Source organism: Scatophagus argus, chromosome 24, assembly GCF_020382885.2.
Source record: "Scatophagus argus isolate fScaArg1 chromosome 24, fScaArg1.pri, whole genome shotgun sequence".
In the NCBI taxonomy this organism is placed as follows: domain Eukaryota; kingdom Metazoa; phylum Chordata; class Actinopteri; family Scatophagidae; genus Scatophagus; species Scatophagus argus.
Genome location: NC_058516.1, coordinates 8,736,149 through 8,763,027, shown reverse-complemented (window position 1 = coordinate 8,763,027; position 26,879 = coordinate 8,736,149).

Here is a 26,879-nt window from a genome sequence, read left to right as displayed (position 1 = left end):
TTGGGAATTAGTGTGATGATAGAAACGTTCCACAGCTTGTCACTTAGTTCTGTCCTCCATCAGCTCAATGCAGTTTGGCGTACTGAAATATGGACAAATGAACTAGCGCGTTATCTGTTTTTATCTGTAATACCATTGGCATTAAAAGCAGCGCCAGTAAAATGCAGTTCAAGGAATTCATATTGAGCACAGTAATCACTGAAAGCACACCATGTCAGAAGTGATTAATGTGGAGAATGTATAAATACATGAAGTCGCATAAGGTTTTGCATTAGATTGCACAATCATAGCAGGCACATTTTACCTGAAGCATTCTGGTGAATTAACTTAACAGCACTGTACATGGCAGTCTGACAAACTAACTTTATTTTGACATTTTTCACTCTATATATGAATTAACTGTGGAAATTTTACAGTATGTGATAGATTCAGGAATCAGTAGAATTAAACTACATAGCTTGAAATTACTACTACAGACTCATTTTGTACTATAAAGGCCTCTAAAGAGTTTGATTCATTGCTATACTTTCACAGAGCAGGTGACGACTTACACAAAAGAATGAATTATCATAACACATTAATGGAACTGAAATTGGTTAGTCACAGTGTTGGTTTTGGCAACTTTTGATTAATTCCCTCTGCTCTTTTGCAACATCGCTATAACTAAGTCTAATGGGGCAAAGTCAATCTGTATTTTGATGGATGCCTACAACAGTTTGTTTAATAATTACACATTTCCTTTCATTGTCTCTTTCAAATACATTGTTTAATGGCTGTCTGGTCCTCTGACTGCTCTTGCTTCTTTCCCTGTCAGAAGTCTTTTAAAGTGCTGCCTCCTTTTGCCGCTGTGCTCCCAGATCTAAGCAATTAAACTGAGGAATGACATAAGAACGATGCCCAAAACTACAAATAAAAAGACCAAAATTGTACAGAGTGGCAGTTATCCTTTAACAACCATATAATTTAAGTCTGTCTCACAAAAATCCAAACAAATCTGCATATTTCATCATAAGCGATCTAGACTTAGTGAAACGCGTGAGGTGACAGTGTAAGTGTGCAGTCTCATTAATAAAAAGACAGACTTGAGAGTGCTCAGTGTGCCACAGACAGCCGGGACAATTGCACACACTCCACTCTGACAATTAGAAGTTATTTTGGAGATTTGGTGGGGATCACTTCCAGTGTGAACTATCTACTCTGCAGGATGTCACAGTGTGTTGTTCACAGCAGCTGTCACGCTGTGATGGGAAACCATTACATTTGTGTTCTGGATCTCTTTAGCTGTGGCAAAGAGTTCAGGGCACACTCAAGGGAAAAAAATATTGAGGAGTTTCTATTAAAGCGGTTTTGAACTGTAAGAGGCTTTTTTTTTTTTTTTTACACAAACATGTGGATGAGGGATAGGACAGAGAGGGTCTAAACACTATTATGGCAGAGTCAGCACCTCTGCTGCTTTAGAGGCCTGATACTTTGTAAAAGGAATCTCAGCTCTGACAGGTTCAACTTGAGACTGAGTCCTAACTATACACTAAACATGTGCAATTATCCACCCGTATGTCTCATCTGCAAGGCTGAGTCTTGTATCCACCCTTTACTCAACCTCGCCCCCCCCACCACTCATTTCCCCTGGCTTCATCATCTATCCATCCATCAATCCCAGCGGGCTTAGGAAAAAGTAGGACACTTTAAACTGCCAGCATGTTACCACCACTGCTTAATAAAGTGGAAAACATGCACAGTTGCCTGCTTATCCCAAAATTAATTAGCAGAAAAATACCTGTCGTGCGTATTATAATTAGTGGCCACTCACTCTGGTAGAGGCTGCCTCTGGCCTGCACTGTTGATTGCGAGACGACTGGAGGATGTTATGAAGGAGGGAAACAAGCGGCTGATGGTTTAGTGAGACATGGTCTCAGTGTTTTCTGCCTTGTTCCTAACTTTTTTTTTTCCTCCGAGAAATGGAAAATGCATATCATCATTTGTGTCAACAAAGAAGTTGCCGTTGTCTCTACTCTGCATCCCAACAGGCTCCCCTTCCTCCCTTGAGAGCTCATCACCAAACAATTAGGCACAGACTTGATAAAACTGCATTACCACAGTGTGTCTCGGTAAACATGGGCCTCTGGAAAATAATTCAAAAAGAGCTCTGATACTCTAATATTGATATATTTAACATAACGTATGGGAGTCTTGTTCGGGAAATCTCTCCCAACTCAGCAAAATAATTTATTTTGTATTTTCACAAATAGAAATGCAGTAATCTGCTGCTACAGAAGTCAAGTAATTTGCAAAGGAAAATTACACAAAAAAAAAATTCCAAGAGAGTTTGTGATTATAAGTGCACTTCAGACTCATAATTGGTATTATGAACGTGCTCTAAAAAAAAAAAGACTATATTGACTTCTTTCCCTGCAATTTGTGGTATGAATAAAGTATGTCACCATGAAAGTTCTGCTTAGCCCTTTAATTATAACCACTGATGAATCAGATTTAAGATGTTACTCGTCTTATCACCTTTAATCAACACATACATGATGTGTTTATCAGTCCAGCCCTGAACTCACATGCATCCAGTTCTCATTTGCACTTGTGTGCATACACACACACACACATACACACACACACACACACACACACACACGCACAAGCTTTTTAATCGCCACTGTTCTCTCCCAAACACATTCTTCTGGTGTGCTCGGACTGGTTAAATAGTGTGACACTGATCTGGAATGATTAAAACAGAAAAGACCCCTTCCTCCCTCCCTCGTCCCCCTCTCTTCCTCCCTCCCATTCTTCTCATCTCATCTATGCTCCAGCAGTCACATATTCTTTGAAGGAGAGATTTAATTGGATCTCCTCAGAAGGTGCTGTCAGATTAACCAAGCAGAAAAACAGACTTTGGCTGGTCATGCTTCTATCTGGGGCCTCAGATTGCTTCCGACAGACAGTGATCCCAATAATCCCGCTGCAACATGATAACGGGCCTGAGATATTGGATCAAAAGCATGTATGCATTTTGACTGGGCTTTGAAGGCACGAGTGGCGAGCCAATGACGAGATAAGTTCATGATAATTATACATGGCCTTGCCATGAAACGTGGATTTGAAGACGAGGTGGTAGTGAGAGACTTTTAGATTTAATTTATGTATCATTATACAACATGGGATTGTACAAAGAAATGATAATGCTAGTCACACAAACGAAATGATAAAAATGAACAATTAACTGGTAAGTCATAGAAAGTAAAACTTTTGTGTTGTATTTTTCCTCTGTACTGCCATCATATGTTTTGACAAATTATTTTATATGTACTATTAATAAGGATTCACAGACAAAAAACAAAACAAACAAAAAACAGCAAGAATGAACAAATAAACTGTCAGTTTGGGAAGAGCGTGAGAGGAAAAAAAATGTATTCTCCTCAGGTTACCACATCCCTCTGTCATTTTTTACTTCAACAGATTTCCATTCCACTCTCCGAGAGGCTTCTTTAGAGTTAACATTTTATTTCTGACTCCTTTTTATGTGCATCCATAGAAAAAAATGGCCTGTTGCCATGGAGAGAGTGTGGAGGCATCATATGGCTAATAGGAAAGTCTGGGTAATCTTGGAGCTGCCATCCATATGAGCACCAGTTTGGCATTCCTTGTTGAAACAATGTCTCTGCGCTAAGAGCTTGTTTGCAGTTTGAGCTTTTTTGGATTGAAGACAACCACTTTTCTTTTCAAACTGAGTAGCTAAACTATTATTAGAAACAACAAATGGCTTAAATGTGGCTGCTAAGCTAAATTAATAAGTATTGTAAGCAGTGAAGGGCTGTTTTTAGAGATAGAATGTGAGAAAAATATTTCACTTGTGCAAGTCAAACACTTCTGAAAAACTGAGAACTGGGACTTAAAAAATACGTGGTTAGATATGCTTATTGTGAACAACCGGCAAATTGACAGGTTTTTTTTTTTTTTTTTTAATGTAAACAGTCAAGAACAGGTACAAGCAGCGCTTGATATAATTTGCATATAAACCCACCAAGTCCAGTAATTATAATATGCATCAGCTTTTGGCTTCAGGCAGGACTCAAACCCCTGTCTGCTGTGTGAAGGCCAGAGGTGGAGTCAGGCTGTTTGAGGGGCATGGATGAAAAAATAAATAAATAAATAAAGGAGGACTAGCTATATGGAGTGGGGCACCAGAAGTTTTTATGTAAAGAAACATACTGGGCACTAACTATTTAACTTTTTTAACTGTTTAGAGGCACAGGCAGGCCAAGTAATTTTCTAGCAAGCAGGGCAGCCTGCATCACACTTTGTCCACTGGAAGGGCACTCTAGAGGACACTTCATCAAGTTTATCGACCATAAAGGCATCCAAGAGTGCAGTTTGCCATTGTTTTTTTTTTCCTCCCAAAATGAAGGCGCCCTGGACCCTCCTTAATTCTACCAGTGCTGAAGGCCCTCTATCTTACCTACTCATAATCCACAACTTTGTCATAAACCTCTCCAAGCTGCCAATATGCTTGCGTTCATAGCACAGATGAGCGGGACCCAGAAAGCATCACAATCAAAGAAACAAGTACTATCCAGTCACAGCCTGGTAGTACCAGCCAATCGCAGCATGGTGTGGGTGGGGCGGCATACCCAACCTGGGCATCACCTGAAATTAGATTTAAAGTTCTATCACCAGTTCACCATTCCATGGATAATTGGCAAACAATATTAATCACGTTAAGCCATGTCAGTTACACAACATTTCTAACAGTTTGTGATGAACAGCAAACTTATGCTTTGCATCCTGCGATATAGCATCTTCTCTATTTTGTCACTTATTATTTCTTTTTCTCTGACTTTAACTTGGGGGAAAATCGTGACCTAAGTTTGGAACTAGCTCCTATACTTTGGAGGCTTTCAGAGATGTAAACAGGAAATATTATTTATCCATGAGTTTAGCTGTAAGCTATAATTTATTTTTATCTTGATGTGTTTATGTTGTCAATTTGACACCATTAAAAATATGCTGAATTAGTTATTAGCAGTCCCAGTTTGCAGCGTGCCAATGGATGTACAGACAGCTATTGCTGCTTATAAACAACCTGAGAACATGAGGATTCTCAGGCGAGTTCTGGAGTCATGAAGAGCGTACTTTTCATCTAATTTTAAGGTGGATTCATGGTTAATGACTTACAGAAGCACCAGTTCCTACCAACTTCTAAAACATTCCTTCCTTGTCAGCCATGCAACACCCCAGTATTTCACCAGATTGGATCTGCAGGAGGAATCGGACAGAATTATGGCCAGCTTTAAGATTTTACTGATACTGGCACTTTGTGGTCTCAAAGTCACTGCACTCAATAAAAGCTAGCAGTCTGCCCATTCTGTGATTGTGCAGACTGCAATGAAGGATGCCCTATGACTATGTCAATGTCACTGCAATCATTAGTTTCTGCAATGTGAATCTTTTTCAATCACATCCAAATTCCAAAGAAAAAAAAAAAAGTAAAACGGACCTAAACTGAATGAAGAATAAGAGCCACTACTTTCCCCATTCAGAGCATCAGCTTTGTTGAAACACACTGAGCCTTCTTTATCAGCAGAGGTTCGCTGGCAGTAATCTTCATCGTCACTGGTCAATTGAGTAGCTTTTTGCAGGTTACCGAATGCACCATTGCAAGCTGACAATGATGTGATTCACATTCCCTTACTTTTTCATTAAAAATGACAGTAATGTCTGAGTTGTAAATAAAAAATCTGCTGAACATTGGACCATATGTGCATGTGTTTGTATAGGCTAGTTTTGTACTGTAATGAACATGAGAGCTTTGGCAAGCAACAGTCTGAATGTAGCAGAAAGTCTGAATGGGAACATGGGGCATTGATTCTTTCCCTTACTGCCGTAAGTCATGAAGCGCCTGTGCGTTCACAGTGATGTGTTCCCTTAATGACACACAGCGTGTTTGAACAGCATTGCTTTCACACAGTGAAAGGCATTTGAGAGGTGATGTGATGGATTTATTGGATATCAGGAAAATGATTTGTGAATAATAAAAAATGAAAAAAATGATATATGAATAATAAATCTATTGCTCCATTTTTGATTCAACAATTTTGTTTCCTGTTGTCTAACGATGTCTGTTGTCCCCCACCCTCACCTTAACAACAAAAAAATAAATAATAACAAAAAAAAATGCTTCTGTTGGTAGCAGTGAAAGGCCCCGTTAACACATCCACCTTTGGTTGCCCTCAGATGCAGGGGTCAGCACAGCATAACGCACTAAACTAAGATGCCGTTTTCTTGCTACTTTGCATCGTAACCTCGTGTCAGTGCAGCCTTAAATGACTACGACATCTCTGCCAGGGGCTGTGGAACGTCAGTGCACCGGTTTTGCCGGGCGACTTTAGGTCCAAATGCAGATGACTTTATTCGTCTGGTCTTTCCCTGGTTAACACGTTGCTTGACAAAAAAAAAAATCCCTTCCGCATACATGCATAGTCATCTGAAACTGCACCTGTTTGAATGTTCACACATGATTCTATTAAACCCTTAAGTGTTGTTCGATATGAATAATACATGACAATGATTCCTCCTCAGGATGTTATGGAAATTTTAATCAGGGAAACGTATGAGTAGCATGAAAAATATTTGTATCCTCCTTGTCTCCACTTGTTGTTTGTGTGGGTTATAATGTGATCGTGATTGGGAATGAGGCTATAGATTACCAATGTGCTCGACAAACGTCTGTTGACAGTGATATCTCACCCCACTGCTGTGACTAAACAGTCCCCTTCTGGCAGAGCTTACAAACTGCCTACATAATTGAGATTCGAACAATTATGTATAGTTTACAGCCTGGGTTTCTAAACTGTGGGCTGGGATCAACAATGGGACGGAGAGCTACTTCTGCAGGATACCCACGTCTTAGGGATAACAGTGTTGAAGGAATGAGTTCATTGCACAGTCTGTCACAGTGATTAATCAAACCGGCCCTCACTAAACCAAACAAGTGATTGTTTATGTTAGCTTGCATACCATGAAGTGAGAAATTCTTTAAAGCTGCATCCAGCTTTGCTCCTACAGTTCTCCCAAATGGAAGGAAAAAGAAGAAAAAGAAAAAGAAGTGAGAATGGCAAAAGATTATGCGTTTACTGACCCAGGTGGTCTGTGATCCCTCCAGGACAAAGAACGCTTGACTAGATCACCCAGCACACAGTAGCCTGAAGTGCCAATTTCCTTTCCATTAATTTCTCATTTTTCATTGTTAATACTTAAGTGATGTGAAGCTACTTTAGAGATGAATGTGAAGTAAACTTAGTTAAGTTTACGACTTACAATTTAGAAAGTAATGGCGTCAAATTATCACAGTATGTTCTACACATTTAGATGAAGTAAATCCGCTTATATTTGATAAAATGGACTATTATAATCTATTAATATGAAACATACCAAGATCAGTGGCAAACTGCCTTTTAATAGGAATACAGATTTTTTTCTTTCAAGGTAACTTGAAAGACCGCTTGTTTAAATGAGATCAACTACAAGTACAACGTGTGATATGTCATATATAACACTACATGCCTTTGTGGTTTCATATGAGAACACCGTGTCAGTGGACAGATTCCATAATGTAGACAGAACATGAAGTATCTTTACACTCCACAAAGAACCAGCACTTCACCCTCTACCACAGCAATGTAACATTTGAGCTATGAGCTACATGCTGGACTGTGTACATTATGCTAATAAGGAGACACTAGGAGCTTCACTGAACCTGGACACTAATGCAGTATCTGTGTTTTCTGCTCTGGCAGACGCAATGAGCGAAGCTGTGATTTCATCCTCCAACATCCCAAACATGGTAATGCATTCCTATTTTTGCAGTGCACCTATGCATTTCAGTGTCAAACCACATGAAGAGGTCATGCACTAAACTTATGACTTTGTGATGCAGCTTTGCGTGTGCACTATGAGAAGGTAAAAATATGGTTTCTAGTTTTAAGAATATTGTCAATGACAAATTTGAGTAATCTCCATAATCTCCTTAATTTTTGCACCTCAACATGGATAATTTAGGTATCTGTTGAAAGGCTCAAGAGGTCTGTTTCCTTGTTTAGTGCTGGCAAATGGATTTCTGCTTGGATAGTCAATGGTTTCACTTCATTATGTATGTGTAAAGGCTTGGAAATCCATCCAGCCTAGGAGAAAGGAAAAAAAAAAAAAACTTAAATAGAACTGATTGGCCCTTGGTACTCATTGTCTATTTATAGACTGTGACATCATGAATAGATGTGCGATTGCAGAGCTGCACAGTGGTTCAATTTAATTGTAACCTCTAGTGTCAATGGGATGTACAAAACAGCAGAATTGGTCTGGGTGAGATTTACAGCCGCAGAGATCTTCCACGGCAGCCAGTCTAGGTGATATGGTAAAAAATACATTCCAGCTAAAACAAACTAAATAACCAAACATTACTAGTTGCAGCATACTGTGGAAAAAATAAATTCTCAGCAAAGCCTATTACATTATTTATCATAGCTTTCAATCACCCACATAATAGCAAGCTAATTAACCTTTTCACGAGTGAAGATGTACGGTCAATTACCCCACAGGGTTGGCACAGACCGTTGATCACCAAAGATGTAAAAAGGGGGAGAAGTGATAACCGTGGCTGGCTGTGCTGATGGGTTTGATGCTGTCTGGTGCTCATCAACAAAAGCCCTCACTTGTGCTGTAATCTGACCATACTGCAACATGCACGCTTAACGCACACAACCTAACTGCAGAGAAGTGACTTACTGAGCACAGTTAACCAATGACTTATGCATACTTATGCACGTGGAGATTGATAAACCCCCCCGATGAACCTTTACTTTGATAAAGGTCATATGGTTACTCTTGCTGGATGCTGCTCACATATTTAATGTTCTGCTGGTGGCTAATGCAGTGCTTCACCTCCACTGTCCAGCTGTTGGTTGGTGGATTGTTAATCACTGACAGAAGCCAAACACATATTAATGTGCATGTTTTTAAAGTATTAAAACTGTCCCAAAAGTGTTATAAAGCAGGTAAAAATTATTTTTACATGGGGAGTACTTTCATTTATAATGCACTACATGGCCAAACAGCCTACACTCTTCTGAGAAGGTCCTCCTTGAGATTTTAGGTCATGGTTGCTCTCTTACAACCACAGGAGCACAGGTAAGGCCAGGTATTGGTGTTGGGCAACAACGACAGGGTCACAGTTGGTGTTCCGAAGCTGCAGGACGGGGCCCAAAGTCAGGGTTCTGTGTAGGCCACTACACTAGGCTACACCAACCTGGGACAACAATTTCTCACTGTCAAGTTGAAGCAGATAAAGGGCCGAACTGTAGCAATTAAGCTGGAAAGGTGCCACTGTCCAAAAAAAGAAAAAAAATATATATTTTATGCTGTAGTATTGGGAGCATCTTTAATTGAAGGGACCTCACCCAAAGTCTGAAAATAGTTTCAAAATGGATGAATTTTCACACTAAAGCACATGTTAAGATTCACGTTTATATGAACACATGACACACTTTTGTCATAACATCATGGCCTGTACTTCAGAGTCATGCAGCCAAATCAATGTGAAAAATTGGGCTTTAGAACCTACTTATGACTTCAAAAAAGGATGGATCATTCTATATTGATCCCCTGCTGGGACCAACGTCTGGAGAAGAAGTCCCAGTTCCCCTCCAGACGACCCCCCTCTGCATTAACATTCTGCAGCATGTAAGCAGGCCAGATCTCAGACCCATGCACGCGTCTCCTCCTTGTGGAATGGCTGACACTGTGTACTTTGATCTCTGTGACCATGTCTCATGTCTACAAGGAGTGAGGGAAAAATCTTTTTTAAAAAAAATGCACCATAAGGGTAGAGTATCTCCCTATCATTTGAAAGGAGGAAAAGCAGACGTGTCCTTTAATGCTACTCAGCGGGTGAGGGCGATTCATCTTTGCCTGTGTCTTGTTTCCTAATCAGCTCACGAAGTTGCAACGCTCTGTGCTATTTGTGAATGGCGCCGGCAAAAGAGGCTGCTTGGCTGATGGTCCACTCCATCTGCCATGATCGACGCCGCCAGATTGGAGACGCTTCCCGGGTCTTCTCCACATGTCCATGCTCTCTAGATGTCTGGGTCTGCACAAAATTACTTGTCACTTTGATATCGCAGCAAACATTAGTCCCGTTTTATATTTTTTTTATTTTGCCCCCAAAAGATCTTGCATAATAATACCATTACACATAGCTACTCTTTTGCTTTAGGATAACGGTTTGTGACACGTTCTCCATTGTGGATCATACACCATATGTGTGATTAAGTCCATGTTTCCTCAGCTTTTTAATCACACTTAAGTCTCAGTGCTAAGCAGGTATTACATAATGCTTCTGAGTGTGATTTATAACGCTGTCCAAGGACAAAGGAGCACTACACTATAATGGGGTTTGTGTTTTCCAAAGCTGGAAGTGAGCTTTGAAGTTCACACTTCCATATGTAAATGCTATGTGTTAAAACCAGATAATGATATGGAAATAACTTAAGTCAACATTGTTTACATTATGTTGGGCAGAAAGTGACTTTCAGAGCTTGTTGGCGGGAGGGGCAAGTAGCCTATATTACAACTTAGTTTGTGTTGGCTCAATTTAAAATTAAAGATTAAATAAACAACTGAAAAAAACTGTCTGAAAGGAACATTTTCCACACTCAAACACCAAGGTGGGATTGCCTTTTTCTACAAGAAAAAAAAGAGAAAAGAAAGATAGCTTTGAAATCCAGTGCTGACCTTGATCTTCACTACTCCTTGAATATTTTAGAAAAGTGGAAAGGGGGCCAGCGAGACATTTGGTTTGGGCACTATTCCACATAGCTTTCATCAAAATACATGCCTTCGCACACTGGGAGTCAAAGGTATATAAAGTTAAAATTGTCAAGTCTCTTTTAGCCATGACTGTAAAGGAACTCGACTGGCTAACAGGGAGAGGGAGACTAACATTTTGGTTTTGAGCTGCATTACTTGTGGAATTAAAAGAAGCTTTGAATGCTGGGATCACAGTTCTGGGATGCTGAGCTTAAACATGATGTATAATAAACATAACCTAAGCAAACATTAGTATCACCTTAAAGAGATTAGGCGGTTATCTAACGCTTTCAATAACAACACCAAAGCCAGTGACAACATTTTCAAATTAATTTTGACATAACAGAGCAACAAGCACAGAGGTGGTTTTCATCTAAGGTCGTGTTGGTTCTTTTCTCCTCCTTGAAGCACACATGTGCTAACCCTGTGATCTGGTTCTTCATTACGACCAATGAAGAACTGGCAGGGTTCATGCATGCCCAGATGGTTTGATTCACTTCATCTGATCCCTAGAAAATTTACACTCATGGTGAGAATGAGGCCTTACATAATTAAACTGCTAACAAGCCTTAAAACATATCCTGACATCTGATAGCATTGCTGGAATATGAGCGAACCTATGAAAACAGTTGTGCAGTATCTGCTATAGCTTTTTGAGAAAACAAGCCTGATCAGCTTTGAGACTGCAAATCTTAGAAAGCCGGCATGAGAAACTTGAGGCGACAATCTGAAAGTTATGAATGTTTACTGGGTCTGGAGGATATTAACAGGAGAGCCAATCAAGTTGTGTTATGGAGACTGCTGAGTTTTGTCATTCTGATTGTCTCTAATTTCATTTTGCTGTGTTGGTCTGTTCTGTACACATAACAATAATTGCACGTCTGTCTGCTTTGGAAACTACATGAAATTTCTTCTTTTCCTCATATTGAAGTGTTTTTTTTTTTTTTTTTGAGAGTTTTCTCTTATCCAAATCAAGCACAGAAGATAGAGTGTGTCATACCATGTGCAGATTGTTTAGCCTTGAATCCTTGGATTATTGGGGTTTTTAAATATATATATATAGGTATATAGACAAGCTTGACTCAACTCCAACAGATCTACCAGAGATAAATGACACTGGTTTGATGTGCACATTAACCTGAACACAAAATAATTATGCAGCGGGAAGCAAAACACTTGTCAATTTCATGGCAATCATATGAAGTGAGAAAACACCAGTTAACAGCTGAAGATTTTGGGGCTATTTACTGTAGTTAGTTTGGATTTTGGCCTTAATGAACTACACCTCAGTTACACTGAAAGAGAGCCCAGATTTAGGCCGTCTCAGTGGGGCTGTTTGGGGCGCACCCAAATTTGAATGGCTTTGTTAAACCAAGTGAACCAAACAAAAGGAGCTGCTGCACAGTCTGATTAAACCGCTGCAGATTTGCTTGGAACGGTGCCCCCTAAGGCAGATTTCAAGCAATGCTGACAGCTGCTCGTGTCTCTGTCCTCTGTAGATCACCTTTATTCACGATAACCTGACAGCTACCTGCAGAGTTAATAGGTAATTCACATCTTGGTTAATGAGTTTACCATATGTTGGGAGGTGGGGTGACGACAAATACAAAAGGAGAGAGGTTTCATCATCTTATGAACAACAGTTTTCTAAAAAGGCAGGCAGGAAGATAAGGCAGGGTGAAAGTATTTAAACATGAAATCACCCGTGGAGTTAATTGGAATTACAGTCAAAAGTAATTATTGCCGATGCTTGTTGATAACTGCTAACTCCAACATTACTCAGCATATTCAGTGATGCATTACTTCTGCGGTCTGAGTGGATGAGCTTGAAAAGCCCCACCCTAAGTGAGCTACCTAATGAAGGATATGGAAGGTAGGAGGGTGCAACATCATTGTTATTTACATTAATGTATTCATGTTGAGGCAAGACTAACAAGACAAATATAATAGACAAGGGATATATGTGGCTGATGGTGCTGCTGATGGTGTGCATCAGTGTCCATCTTGCAGATCAAGGCTGCAGCCATCACTGTTGCAATCTAAACTATGGTGCTGTGCACAGGAGACACTTCTATAAAATTTAGCACTTTGGCTGGGCCTCCTCCAGAGCCGTATCACAGCACCCAGGCTTACAAACAGCTTTGTTTGACTGGGTAGAATTAGCACTTCTCTCCTCAGGTGGTGGTGAGACAGCTGAGACAGGGACTGTTTTCCCCTTCACCAATATAAAACTCTCAACCAACATCTAGTATCCTTTACAGCGACAATCACATGTCAGTCACAACCCAATCAGCCCAGTTGAAAGAATGAGGGATTTCTGCAAACCACTGATGGGTCACGTTTGTATGTTTCACTGACATTTCGGTAATACATGTCACATTAAGTTCAGATGTCACGAGCTGACTTGAGGAGGAGCAGCGAGGTGTCGGGTATTTGATGAGACATTTTGTTGCCGTTTTAATTTTAGGTCAACATGTTCTGTTCCTAACTTCCTTTTTCAACCTTTTACTGTACCTTAGAAATTGTTAATTTATTTGACTTCTATATTTTTTTGTAACTGTTTTTGCACACTTTTTGCACTCTTCTTCTGTTCTTGTGAGCTGCCATGAAAAGTGAATTTCCCTACTGCGGGATCAATAAAGTTCATCTTATCTTATCTTAACCAAGTGGTTAAAGTTAAGTAAACCTTCCACACTTTTTATGATCAGTTAATTTGTGATTGTGATTGATATAAAATATATAAATAAAGTTAATTAACTGGAAGTTTACTACCTCATCCTTCTATTAATGTGTGACATATCGTGCCATGTGTTTATTTCAGGCTTTAGCTGAACTCAAAAAATCAGAGCTGTATTTGTTAATCAACAAAGAGACATTTTATTACTTTCATGTGAACCACAACTTGCATGTCAACTGCATCAGAGATGCAAGTCCTTGTTTTAAATGACTCAAGACATGAATATTTCAACAGAGTGCTGATTTAAATGAGTCATTCTCCAAACACAATTGGATAATTATGGAAACGAGCTTGTCTGATCCTCATTCGGATTTCATTTCATCAGATTTACATTGTTTTTGCCTCTGTAGCAATGAGCTTTGGTTTTTCATTTCTGTTTACCAGCGTGAGCATAAGTAGAATATTCTGCAAATAATCATTAGCTGGAGAATTGATTTAATGTTAATAAAGACATACAGTAGATTTGGAGCAAAATATTGCAAAGACATTCATTTGAGGGGTCTTGAAATAGACTGTCAAGAATGTTACACTCATTAGGTTTATGAAAAACAAAAGCAAATCTGTCTCACAGTGACTGCCATCTATTCGCCAAATGAGCACGGACCATGGGTCATTCAAGGACTTATCAAAGCACTCATGATTCACACAGCTAGATGCAACATCCCCAGCAGCTCAGATTGACTAGACACCCCCAAGGCCGGCCAGTTATTGGCTCACACCCCACAGCAAGAGTCAAAAGGCGATGGGGGATGAGTTACCATCAAGAAACGACATTTATTCACAGCAAACAGTGTGCTCCAAGTCATGTTCAATGTCAGAGAGAAAGGTTTTGGTTTCTGAGGATTACAAAACTTCAAATTATAAAAATTGTATTATAAAGGACAAAACAGGTGAATACAGAACTAAACTGAATAAATAAATGTGTATGAAGTATTTTCAGTGTTATTTTTGCTTCAGAAAACTCCAGAGCACCTCATATGATGTAATGACAGGACAAAAATGCCAGACTGGACCAGCTGTTATTTTGTTCACATCAAAACTTGTCAGCACATGTATAAAATACATGATTTGCAGCATTTACCTTCAGAAAATACCCTACAAGACCTGCAGTGTTCTAGTTTTTAAACTGCTTCAGTGTTGGATTTGTCAACTTCCACAAGGAGTGAAAGAATTAAAACCCTGATTCCCAAAAAAGTTGAGACACAGTGAAAAACAAATAACAGGATGCGATCTTTGAACAAGCACGTTAGTATAGTATGCCTATAACAACCAAGAAAACATTCTCAGCAGCTAGCAGACCTTTTGCACACACACCTGTTGAGCTGTGTGATTGTTACTGTGAGTGTACAACCGGTAAATGCAAAATTAAAATCAATGCTAAACGTTATAAAGCCATGGCACACTTTTTCTCCGACTGTGTCTGTGCAGTCTGCAGTAACAAAACAGCAACCTCAGTGTCCAGGCGAAGAAGCATTAATAGTATAATGAGAACAAGCAATCAGCAAGAACACAACAACCTCATACATTGGCCCCTGTTATTGGCCGAGGGCTACACATCCACTGCACAGAGGCTGATGCTCAGAAACATCCCAAGCACATCAAAACGGACAAGAAAATACAGACAGAAGGCCACAGACACCACCACACCACTCGAGGGTCCAAAGGTGATGACTAAGAAACAACCAGCCAACAACCTAGAAGATATTCTCACCAACAACTAGCAGATGGTCTGCAGAAACAGTCTCTCTCTCTCTCACACACACACACACACATGCAGGTGTGTGTCCAACCCACAACTGCAAAATTAAAATCAATTGTAAGAGTTTCAAAGCCACAGCGGGCTTTCTCCCTGACTGTGCGTGTAGTCAGCAGTAACAACACACCAACATCAGTGTCAACATAATATGACTAATAGTTACATACACACAGAAAGCGGCAGAGAGACATTTAGCAATCAGGAAACAGAAGCAAACAGAGAATGTATTTTACTTACTTTTTGATGCTCAAATACTCTTCTTTCTTTCATGAACATCGTAGAGTGACATCATCTTCTTTGTTGACAAATGTCGTCTCTCCATCGCTGCTGGATGAAGGTAGCTGCAATAATTTGCATCTCTTTTTGTTGTTTGGCTAACGTTTTTCCACGGACTTCAGAATTTCCTTTCTTTTCATCTCTGCTACTGACACAGCTATTGATGTTAACTAGTGTGATGACATCAGTGATATGCAAATGAGCGCAGGACACTTGGCTACTTTAAGCAACATCTGGAGCTGATGCTAGCTGCTGCCACTGGAAAATAGCCAAGTCTGAGGTTGACAATGACAGCAATAACCCCTGATTGTGACAATTTTACAAACCTCCAACCTCACACACTGGCCCCTGTTATTGGCTGAGGGCTACACATCCACTGCACAGAGGCTGATGCTCAGAAACATCCCAAGCACATCAAAACGGACAAGAAAATACAGACAGAAGGCAACACACACCACCACACCACTCGAGGGTCCAAAGGTGATGACTAAGAAACAACCAGCCAACAACCTAGAAGATATTCTCACCAACAACTAGCAGATGGTCTGCAGAAACAGTCTCTCTCTCTCTCGCACACACACACATGCAGGTGTGTGTCCAACCCACAACTGCAAAATTAAAATCAATTGTAAGTGTTTCAAAGCCACAGCGGGCTTTCTCCCTGACTGTGCGTGTAGTCAGCAGTAACAACACACCAACATCAGTGTCAACATAATATGACTAATAGTTACATACACACAGAAAGCGGCAGAGAGACATTTAGCAATCAGGAAACAGAAGCAAACAGAGAATGTATTTTACTTACTTTTTGATGCTCAAATACTCTTCTTTCTTTCATGAACATCGTAGAGTGACATCATCTTCTTTGTTGACAAATGTCGTCTCTCCATCGCTGCTGGATGAAGGTAGCTGCAATAATTTGCAGCTCTTTTTGTTGTTTGGCTAACGTTTTTCCACGGACTTCAGAATTTCCTTTCTTTTCATCTCTGCTACTGACACAGCTATTTATGTTAACTAGTGTGATGACATCAGTGATATGCAAATGAGCGCAGGACACTTGGCTACTTTAAGCAACATCTGGAGCTGATGCTAGCTGCTGCCACTGGAAAATAGCCAAGTCTGAGGTTGACAATGACAGCAATAACCCCTGATTGTGACAATTTTACAAACCTCCAACCTCACACACTGGCCCCTGTTATTGGCCGAGGGCTACACATCCACTGCACAGAGGCCAATGGTCAGAAACATCCCAAGCACAGCAAAGCAGACTTGAAAATTCAGACAGAAGACAGATACAGACACCACCACACACTTCTAGTGGGTCCCACATGAAGCCCGAGAAACAACCAGCCAATAACCAACAAAATCTCACCAACAGCTAGCAGACCATCTGCACACACAATAAACAAACAATCGCATACACTCAACAGGTGAGTGTACAACCAAATGCAAAATTACATCTCTGTGTGTTTCAATGCCATGGCAGGCTTTCTCTTCTACTGTGTCTGTGCAGTCAGCAGTAACAACACAGCAACCTCAGTGTCCAGGCAAACAAACATAACAGCATAAAGAGAACAAGCAATCAGCAAGAACACAACAACTTCACACACTGACCCCTGTTATTGTCTGAGAGCTACACATCCACTGCACAGAGGCTGATGCTCAGAAACATCCAAAAACATCTAAAAGAAAATACAAGCAGATACAGACACCACCACGTGCTTCTAGTGGGTCCTAAATGATGACTAAGAAACAACCAGTCAACAAGCAAAGACACTCTCACCAACAGCTAGCCAACCATCTGCCCACACATACACACACACACACAGGTGAGTGTCTAACCCATAACTGCAAAATTAAATGTTACAAAGCCTCTGTGGGTTTTCTCCCCACACTGTGCGGGTAGTCAGCAGTAACAACACACCAACCTCAGTGTCCAAGGTAACAAACATAATAGCATCACTGAGACCAAGCAATTAACACAGCAAGCAACACAGCCGTTTAGCTACTAGGAAACAACAGCAAAGGATGTATTTGACTTACATTTTGATGTACCTTCTCCTTTTTTCAGTGGAGGTCATAATGTTTAACAGTCATCTTCTTTGTTGATAGAAGTTCTCTCTCCATCACTGATAAAGTAAGCCACCATAATTAGCAACACTGGAAATGTGTTGTTTAACTTTCCATTGTTTGTTGTAAGACTAAGGTTTCCTTACCAGATTCAGTCAAGCTCAGTTTTACAAATTTGGCAGGACTTCTTGTTCTTTCCTTTGGAAGACTTGACAACTGCCTCAACTGTATCACAATAGGCTTTTTCCAACAGCAAACATTACTAAAAAAGTAAACACAGGTGTAGATAACAATGTTAGTGAGGACTCTGCTCCCTTAAGCTATCCCAGTGAGCCAGCATGAACAACACAGAAGCCTGGAATGAGAACATAGTGTCATGCAGATGTAATCAGTGTTATATGATAAACCTGTGCTTTTCCTTCTCAGTCCAGTCAACATACTGAAAGTAGGGACCTCTTATTACAAACATTCTGACATGGCTGACTAAACATTTACCATGTCTTAAAAAACAGAGGGGACAATTGTATTAATTTGAGGAAAATTAATGAAAACTGGAGAAGATTGGCACTCAAGTAGCACCACATATTTTGGTTTTTATGACAGGAAAGACTAATTAATAAATGTTTCCTTGTTACTTCTAAAAAATGCCACTGTGCTTGCAAAATTAGTAATTCTGCAATACATTTTGGTCATAAACACCTCATGAAACTACGGAATTTTGAAAGTGACCAGGTTCAGGCTGAATCATTAGCATCATTAGCATACACTATATAGACAAAAGAATTGAGACACCTGACCATTACACCACTTACTTACTTTTGTCTATATAGTGAATGTTGATTTAGTGAAATAACAGACCTTGGTGAGATGCTGTGGGTATGTTGTGCTTCAAAAGCATAGGTTCATGAGGACACTTTGATGTCCTCTGGTTTGTCCCGAGTCCCACAACTTTCAAGCCAGCATTATGGAGAGCTTATGTGATGGCCATATTTGTATTTTAAACATTTCATATAGGGGTTGAAAATGATACAAAGTTTAACTGAGTACAATATTTTGTTCTATAACTTTGAACAAAACATGATCCACCAAACACAATAAGCATCAGCATCCAAGACTGACCTTAGTTCAGCAGATAACCTTAATATTTTACTCAAGATTCATGACATGTGTTCTTCAAAGGGCTACTGATGCACTTGAATAATACATAAGGTCGCAAATCACTGAATCCTTTTTCAATGCCACAAAACAAGTGGGAAAGGAATATAAACATTTAGAACTTTTGTTTTCCCTCCTCTTATGATTTGAAAGATATTCTTTAGTACATGTCAACCCCTGTGCAGGTCATTGAACCGCTGCCATGTGGAAAGAACTGCTGCTAAGGGTCAAATTCAAAACCCGACCTCATCATACAGAACCAAATTAGTCAAATTAGCTGTTTATGGCACTTTAATAGTTGAATTTATAATCAAGATCACATGAGAGGTAGCCTTGTTCACACTTTAGTACAGTGCTAATTTGCATCATAAAACAGTGCATAAATATGCACCTCAAAATATGTAACCTTCATTACTTCCACTTGATTTTACACCTGGACAAGATAAGGAAGTGGTTTTTAAGCAGCACCCAGATTAAGTGCAGTTACACTGCAAAGGCCAGTTTCAGCATTGTACTGAATCACCTTAGAGTGAGGTAATTGTGTAATAAAAGCTTTAATTAGCTCCGTGTCCCTGTCAGTTTTTGATACACTGGTTCACGTCAGCAGCTCTCTTGCATCTTCAAGATGGGCTGAGGAACCCTGAAAAGCTAAACGTGTGACAATAGCACTTACTCACTCAGCTTCTTATTTTCCCTCAAGAGACTCACCACTTTGCTCTGATAAACAGCTCAATCTAGAGTTGAATGAGAATAGGCTGAACACTTCCTTTATTCCCCTTTCCTCCCAAATTTTGAGGCCTTGATTAAGGTGAAGCTGGTTATCAAAGTTCCCACGTCTATAGAACTGCCATCAGTTCAGTTCTATTAAATTCCTTTATCAGAAAGCTTCTTGCCCGTTTCACCTCCTGTCAGTCATTTCAGTTTGTTTGGCCTTCTGTCAGTAAATTTCTTTGATTTTTCTGTTTCCATTTCTTTGAGTTTTTCTGTCACTGTGTCTGTCTGCCAAACTGTCATTCAGTCAATAAGCCTGTCTGGTATTAGTTTGTTGGTCACTCTTCCTCTATGTTGCTTTGTACACGCAGTATGTGGCTTGGAAGCAAAAGCCATGGTAAAAATTCGTTGTATTCTCATGCTCAAGTTTGCATGTGTGGCAGGTAGAGTGCTGCTCCACCTCCACTCCCATTGGTCCCACCTGACCGTGACTGCGCAGTGGTGTCTCCTGTTTATTTGGCTGCACTCTCGTGGTGGTTGGCACCAAACAGTGACTCGTATGCGGCATATGCTGTGTTGTGTGCGGGCTGCTTCCCTTGTGAGGATTGTTTGGTGGCGTGCACTCTCTGCCCTCGCATGCCTGCGTGGTGTATGTTTGAGCTCTCTTCGCCTGGCGTTTGAGGCCACAGCTAGTGCCTCCCCTCTTCCTCTGGCGGTCTGTGGAGGCTGCATGGCACAGCCGGTGGCGTGATCCACCAGCTGAGTACCCCAGAAGATGATGACCTTCAGCCGCCAGCCCTGATGCGGTTTCTCCGTCTCTTCTCCGTCTCTTTTGGGCTGGTGTTCTTGGGAAACAGTTTTAAATGACACCGTAACCCCATGCAGCTTCAGCTTCTCCACTCCACCACCTCTCCCGTGCTGAGTAACTTTGTTCTTTTGGCTTAGTTGGTTTATTGTTCTTCCTTTTTTGCTTATTTGTTTTATTGTTTTGGAGTAAATTGTTTTCTTTCTTTTCGTTTATTTAGCTGAGGTTTGGTGTTAAGTTCGTTTGTTCCATTATTCTGTTATTTTCTTTTCTGTCTGTATATTTGCTTGTTTTGTTTCAATTAGTGATTTAATTGGTTAATGGGTTTAGTTCCTTTTGTTTTGTGGTTCTGCTTGTGTGCATGGGTGTGAGTGCCTTGTGTGGGTGTGCGTGCCGTGGCATGTGGTGATTTGGTTTGTAGTGGTTTTCTTTGGTTTGAGTTGTATCCCTCCCTCTGTGTGTTTTTTTGTGTGTGTGTTTTAGTCTGTCCGCCAAAGCCAGTGCTAGTCCTGTTCCTGCCATTTTGTTTATTTTTCATTACCACATCCAGTCTTAGTTTATTATTTTGACAATCAGGCTAAAGACTCTCTACATCAATGCTTTATTTTTAAAATTGTTGATTAGTAATAAATAAATATTGTTTATAATTGCAAGTCTGTCACATGTCCTGTCTCTGTACTGAACCTGTGTGACCTCATTGTAATCAACGTACAGGTCAAAGTTCATTTCCTGGGGTGCAACTCCTCAGGTGGCATTGTCGGGTAACTTCCCCTCTCTCTCCCCATTTAGACACAACTTGGCGTTGTCGGGCAGCTTCCCCTCTCCTCATTTCGCCACACATGCATGCAAAGGTGTGTCCACTGAGGAAGCAGATGGGAGTTTGCCTCAGAAGTAATAATCATCTGGGCTCCTTTCCCTATAGGCGAACAGTTTCACCTCTCATGACAATTCCATCCGTGGATCAGGACACAAGTCACAGGAGAAAAAGAGAGACAGCAAGTGTGTAATAAAACACATGTGAACTACAGAATAAAATATTAAATAATTCAAGGCAATTTTATTAAGATAGCCTAACATCACAATACCTCAGTGGACTTTGCAATCTCTATAGTCAGTGACAAACTCTGTCCTTATTCCTTTGAATTCAACTCCCTCAAAAAAATCATTTTAACAGAAAAAAAAAGAACACAGAAGAAATGTGAAGAGCCACAATAGTTGGATCCTTCTCCCAGGATGCCCTTCATCAAAATTAGAGAAATATACAGATTACAACATGTTACATTTTTGTTTTTTTTATTTTTAATACATTTTCAAAAAATCCAAGCAAACTTTTTTCACTTTGTCATTATGAGGTATTTTGTGTAGAATTTTGAGGGGAAAAAATGAATTTAATCCATTTTGGAATGAGACTGTAACATAACAAAATGTGGAAAAAGCGAAGCGGTGTGAATACTTTCTGGATGCACTGTAGCTTGAAGGAAATGGAAACAAATAGCAACAGAATTTAGTTAAATGTTTGCAGTTTGTTGCAAAAAATACTATGGTTAGGAAAGTCACGGAGAGTGAGACCAACCCACTGAAAAAGTAACGGTAACATGTGTCAGCTCTAAACCAATCAAGACAGAGCACTAATTGGTAGCTGAGGTGAATAAGTGAGTTTTAGGTTTAGATTTAAAAACCTCAATAGAGTCAGATTGTCTGATGTCACCAGGAAGATTATTCCAGACAGGGCCCAAATAGGAAAAGGCCCCACATCCAGCTGGCTTATCTTGAATACAAGGGCCCTGTATTCTGAGAACGTGATGTTCAAGGTGGGATATAAGTTTTAATGAGGTCAGATACATACAAAGGGGTGAGCCCATTTACAATATTCGTAAGTCATTGGAAGCACCTTCAAGTTTGATCTGACGAATAGGAAGCCACTGAAATGAGATTGGTGTAATATAAAATTTTCTGGTTTTAGTTAAGATTCTAGCTGCAGTATGCTGAAACATTTGAAGGCTTTTATTGCTATAGCAAGTGTCCATGCATTAGGCATGGATGGGAAGTAACTGAACAAAAGTCCCAAACCATCACACTGGATCTTCTGCATTTCTGGACCAAACACACTGCAGCAAAGCACATCAAGGAGTTTGCTCCAATTAATAATATACATATATATACATATATATATATATATATGTATGTAGATATAGGAAGGAATGCAACCTCCAGTTTCCCGAATTTGGAGGACATATGCAGTGAATCTGTTGCAGCTCTCAGTGTCCTGTAATACATTGAGTACTGGGCAATTAATTAATGATGTAGTCAGGTGATTCTTTTCAACTCATGAGGTGAGAAAACATCATGTAAACCAGTTCCATTTACCAGGTATTTACATTCAGATGGTCATCAATCACTGGTTTTACATCCTGTGAGAAGGTGAGCACCCTCCTTCTCACTGTCTCCCACGAGGGACGCGATTTGATAACGTGGCCTGCGAGGCAGCGTCGGACAATTAAAATTTAAAAAGATGTTTCGGACTTTGTAGCGCATATACGCGCTGACGCGTGTGTGCGCACACACACACACACACACACACACACACACACACACACACACACACGGAGAAGTGGACTCTTTCATCAGTTTATATATATTGCAAATGCTTGGTGACATGTTTGGCGCGGTAAATTCAGCCCGCTGCATCACTCACTCACTACAACTACAACTCACCCATGTCAGTTTTCTCCCCGGTTTAGCATCCAGGCGTGTGGTGAGGTACCCACTACTCGTCCACCTCTTCATTTCAGTTTGTAAAGACTCTGGTTTTTCATGCACTCATAGTCACCTGCACTCCCGGTCCAGCTCCACTGCTCCTCTGCGGAAGCGCGCGCCGCTGCAGGGGCGGACTTTATTGGGCACAGGGCAAGGGGGCACGGCCCATTGCACTCAGGGGGTTTTTATTTTTTTATGGTATTGGCTATGTGGTGTTTGTAAAAAATTATTATATGGTGTGTAAATATTTGGTGTGTGGATACATTGAAAAATGCCTTATTTATTCTTTTTGTATTTATTTATTATGATTAGCATATTGTATGGACCATTATGTTTGTTGGTTATCCCCTCTACAATGGTTTGGACCGTTTGGGCTCAACAAGCAGCCCTATTTAAAGGAGCCTCATTTTGCACTTGTTGTTCCTTGGGAGAACTACTATGTGCTGTTGTGAGAGTTGGTTATCTGTGTTTAGTTCCTGCATTATTCCTGCCTTTTGTCTGCCTGTGAAAACCTTGTGTTTCGGGAGAATAAAAGGATTTTTCCTGGCACCTGACGCTTTGCTGCCTCCTATTTTCAACCTCTTCTGCCTGAATCCGGTCTTGCCGAGATCCCGTTATTCGGGGAGACCACTCTGGTCCCTCACACATCCCCCTAACCAGAACAATGAAAAAGCCACTGAGGAGTGTAAAAGGAGCTATAAACTCGTTCTTGTTAGTGTCTAAATGTTATTAATCACAAAGCATTACAGAAAATCAAAGCCATGGATGTAGTTACCAGTCTTTCAGTGTCATAGTGGACAACTCTTACCATAAACCCAGGTTTCATGCTCTAGTTTGACAGTGGATCTTCTACCTTTCTGAATGAACATGAACAATTTACATATTTGACATTATGAGTTGACGAGAGCTGCCGGAAAGCATCATTAGTTTCAGTCTGTAGGGCTTGCCTGTGTCATTTTCAGAAGAGGCATAGGTTCAGCCTGGCCTTTAAGATTTATGAAAGACCCACCTCTGTGAGCCAGCCTCTGTATACAGATGTGAAATTAAATGGCAAGATCTCCGCCAAAACAGCAGAGGTGACTCCAGAAGGAAGAAAAAAAAAAAATCTGTCATATGGAGGACTTTGGCCTACGCTACAGTGACTAGGAACAAGTGATAGCATTTGATAAATGGTATACATGGTTGTAACATAAATCACCAAAAGAAAAATGTATGAGGTGTTTTGTGACAGCTAACTAATAAGGCCACACTTGTCTAAAAAAAATAATTAGCCATGCAATGCAATGCAGTTTTACATTGTAGCTAACAGTTTTATTTTAAGACATTCTCATTTAACAAAAGTCCACAGTAAACTCTTATTATGAATTTCACTGAAATACGTTTTCCAATTTTTTGCCATGGCTATAGATCAACTTTATGATTATTCACTTCTGCATTTGTACATCAACATTGTTTATTGTTCTCTTGTACACAAGGTCCCATATCCCCAAATTTCACACATCATTCAGTAGGATGAGCACACACCCATCATAAATCAGCATTAAATACCATTTCCAGTCCACTCCCATGACTATTGTTTCAGGGTCATTTGTGATCATGTAATTACACAGTGTCCCGTGCATCAACTAAGAATGATTTACAGTACTGGGTTCATCTGGCCACATTAATCATTCTCATGTTAATAGGTTCCACTGTTGCTTGTCTCTTCCAGGGCCCAGGGTGAGGCGAGAAAAATACCAAAGAGCTCAAAATTGATGTTGAGCCATTGCATGCCATTAGTCACTGAAGAGTATATTGTCAATGTGGATGATGATTGTGAGCAGATTGTAAATGGGTATTAAAGATGTGAAGGCTGTCATGTTGTTTTGCCCGATTTGTATGCAGTAGACTAAAACACGAATGGCAAAAGCAACAAAATGCTGAAATTAAGATTCTCTTCAGCTTTGTCTGTTGTTTTTATCTAATGTTGTTTTGGCCCAGTCATTTTCCAGAGAAAAAGGTCACCGCCATTTATTACTAACATACAGTAATGACTATGACTGCATGAGGGCAGTACATTTTATTATACTGAAAAGCTGTGTCTCAAATGTTATTTCACAATCCTGTGCGTGTCGTGATGCGATGAAAAATAAAGGCTCCTTGCAAAATCTGAGATGATCTGAGACAGGGATGCTCAATTTATAATACGCGTTTTAAAATGGGCTCTCGAGGTTCTGCAGTTTCTCCTCACGTGACTATGAGCCATACACAGTTTAGTTCATTTAAAGACAGTGAAACACTGGACAGGAATTTAAATGACAACCACAGAATGAATTAAAATAAAGCGTTGGTCGCAGAACTCAGAGTTCATCTCAAGTTGAATTTAACACCGATACTTTTGATCCCTCGCTGTAAGACCGAGTTCTACAGAAGTGGCAGCATGTATAAGAACTGAGAGATGATCACATCTGGCTTACATCTAAATCCCCACATTTGGCGACTGCTTTATTTAATGAGCACAACTGAGAGACAGACAGACAAAGTCCTACACTGTTCTTTTAGGAATTAGTGAATCTTATGATGTCCTGGTGGCTGGAGGACAAACTTGGTTGAATAAAGGATGTAGCCTTTGTATAAAAATCTTTTTGGTGTGTGTAAATGAAGAGAGATTAGCATGTCGTCTGTACTTAATTAGACCCCGTGGATTTTCCGTATTTACTGACATGAAATTTTTTTGCTGGGTAGTGTATTTACATTGCCTACCCAAATTGAATTACTAATTAGCAATTAAAACTTTAAAACAGAATTAACTAAACAGTTTGCTGAGCAGCAGGAAGTCCACAGATATACCAGTTCACCACTGGTAGACCTTTTTACACCATTAGTTTGATATCAAGCAATGACAAATATCAGTATCTGCTCAAACCCATGGGCATGGGTGAGAGATTTAGGGACGTGGGCAGGTCTTTGTTCATTTGGGACACAGCTCTGAGGTAGAAGGTGTTCATATGTCTGGTGGTCTTGTTGATGACAGTTCCATGAGCACTTTCCAGATGGAGGAGGGCGGTCACGTGCCTCCTAATCCTGGTGCTCTGCAGGTCCTGGAGGGAGGACAAGTTGTTGGCAGTGATTTCCTTCAGGCTTCTGAACAGTGTGACATTGCAGGGTTCTGTTACAAAGGGTGGATGTCTCCAACTGATTGCAGAACAGAAATACTCAATCTGTCAATCTTTCATCAGGATGGAGATCAGATAACTCAACTTTCAGGCAAAGGAGTATGGGCTCTATACCCTCATCTTTACAGTTTTAGCAGGATGTAGTCCCAGATTACTTTAGCTGAACTAGACAACCAGCTGTTTCACCTCTTGTGAGTACAAACGTATTGCTATAATGAATAAGGCAATGTGAATTGTTGAAATTTTCAAGCTTCACTTGCTGCGTCTTACCAGTAAGGAAGCTGATGATCCACAAACAGATGGGATTGGTCATACTGAGCTGGAAGGGCTTGGCATACAGCAGCTGTGGGATGGGATTTTCTCCTCTCACCTGTTGGCTCTTTGGGCAAACTGAAGTGAATCTAGCAGGGGTCGGTAAAGATATAAGTTAAGCAGTACAACTCTCTACAAAATGTGTATGGCCACAGAGGTCAAAGCAGCAGGTTCCTCTGCTTAAGAGCAGGCATGTGATGGATTTTTTTGAAAAAAAGCAGTGTTTTAGTACCTGACTGGGGTTGCTAAAAACACAAATCAGATGAAAAAAGAAAAATGGAT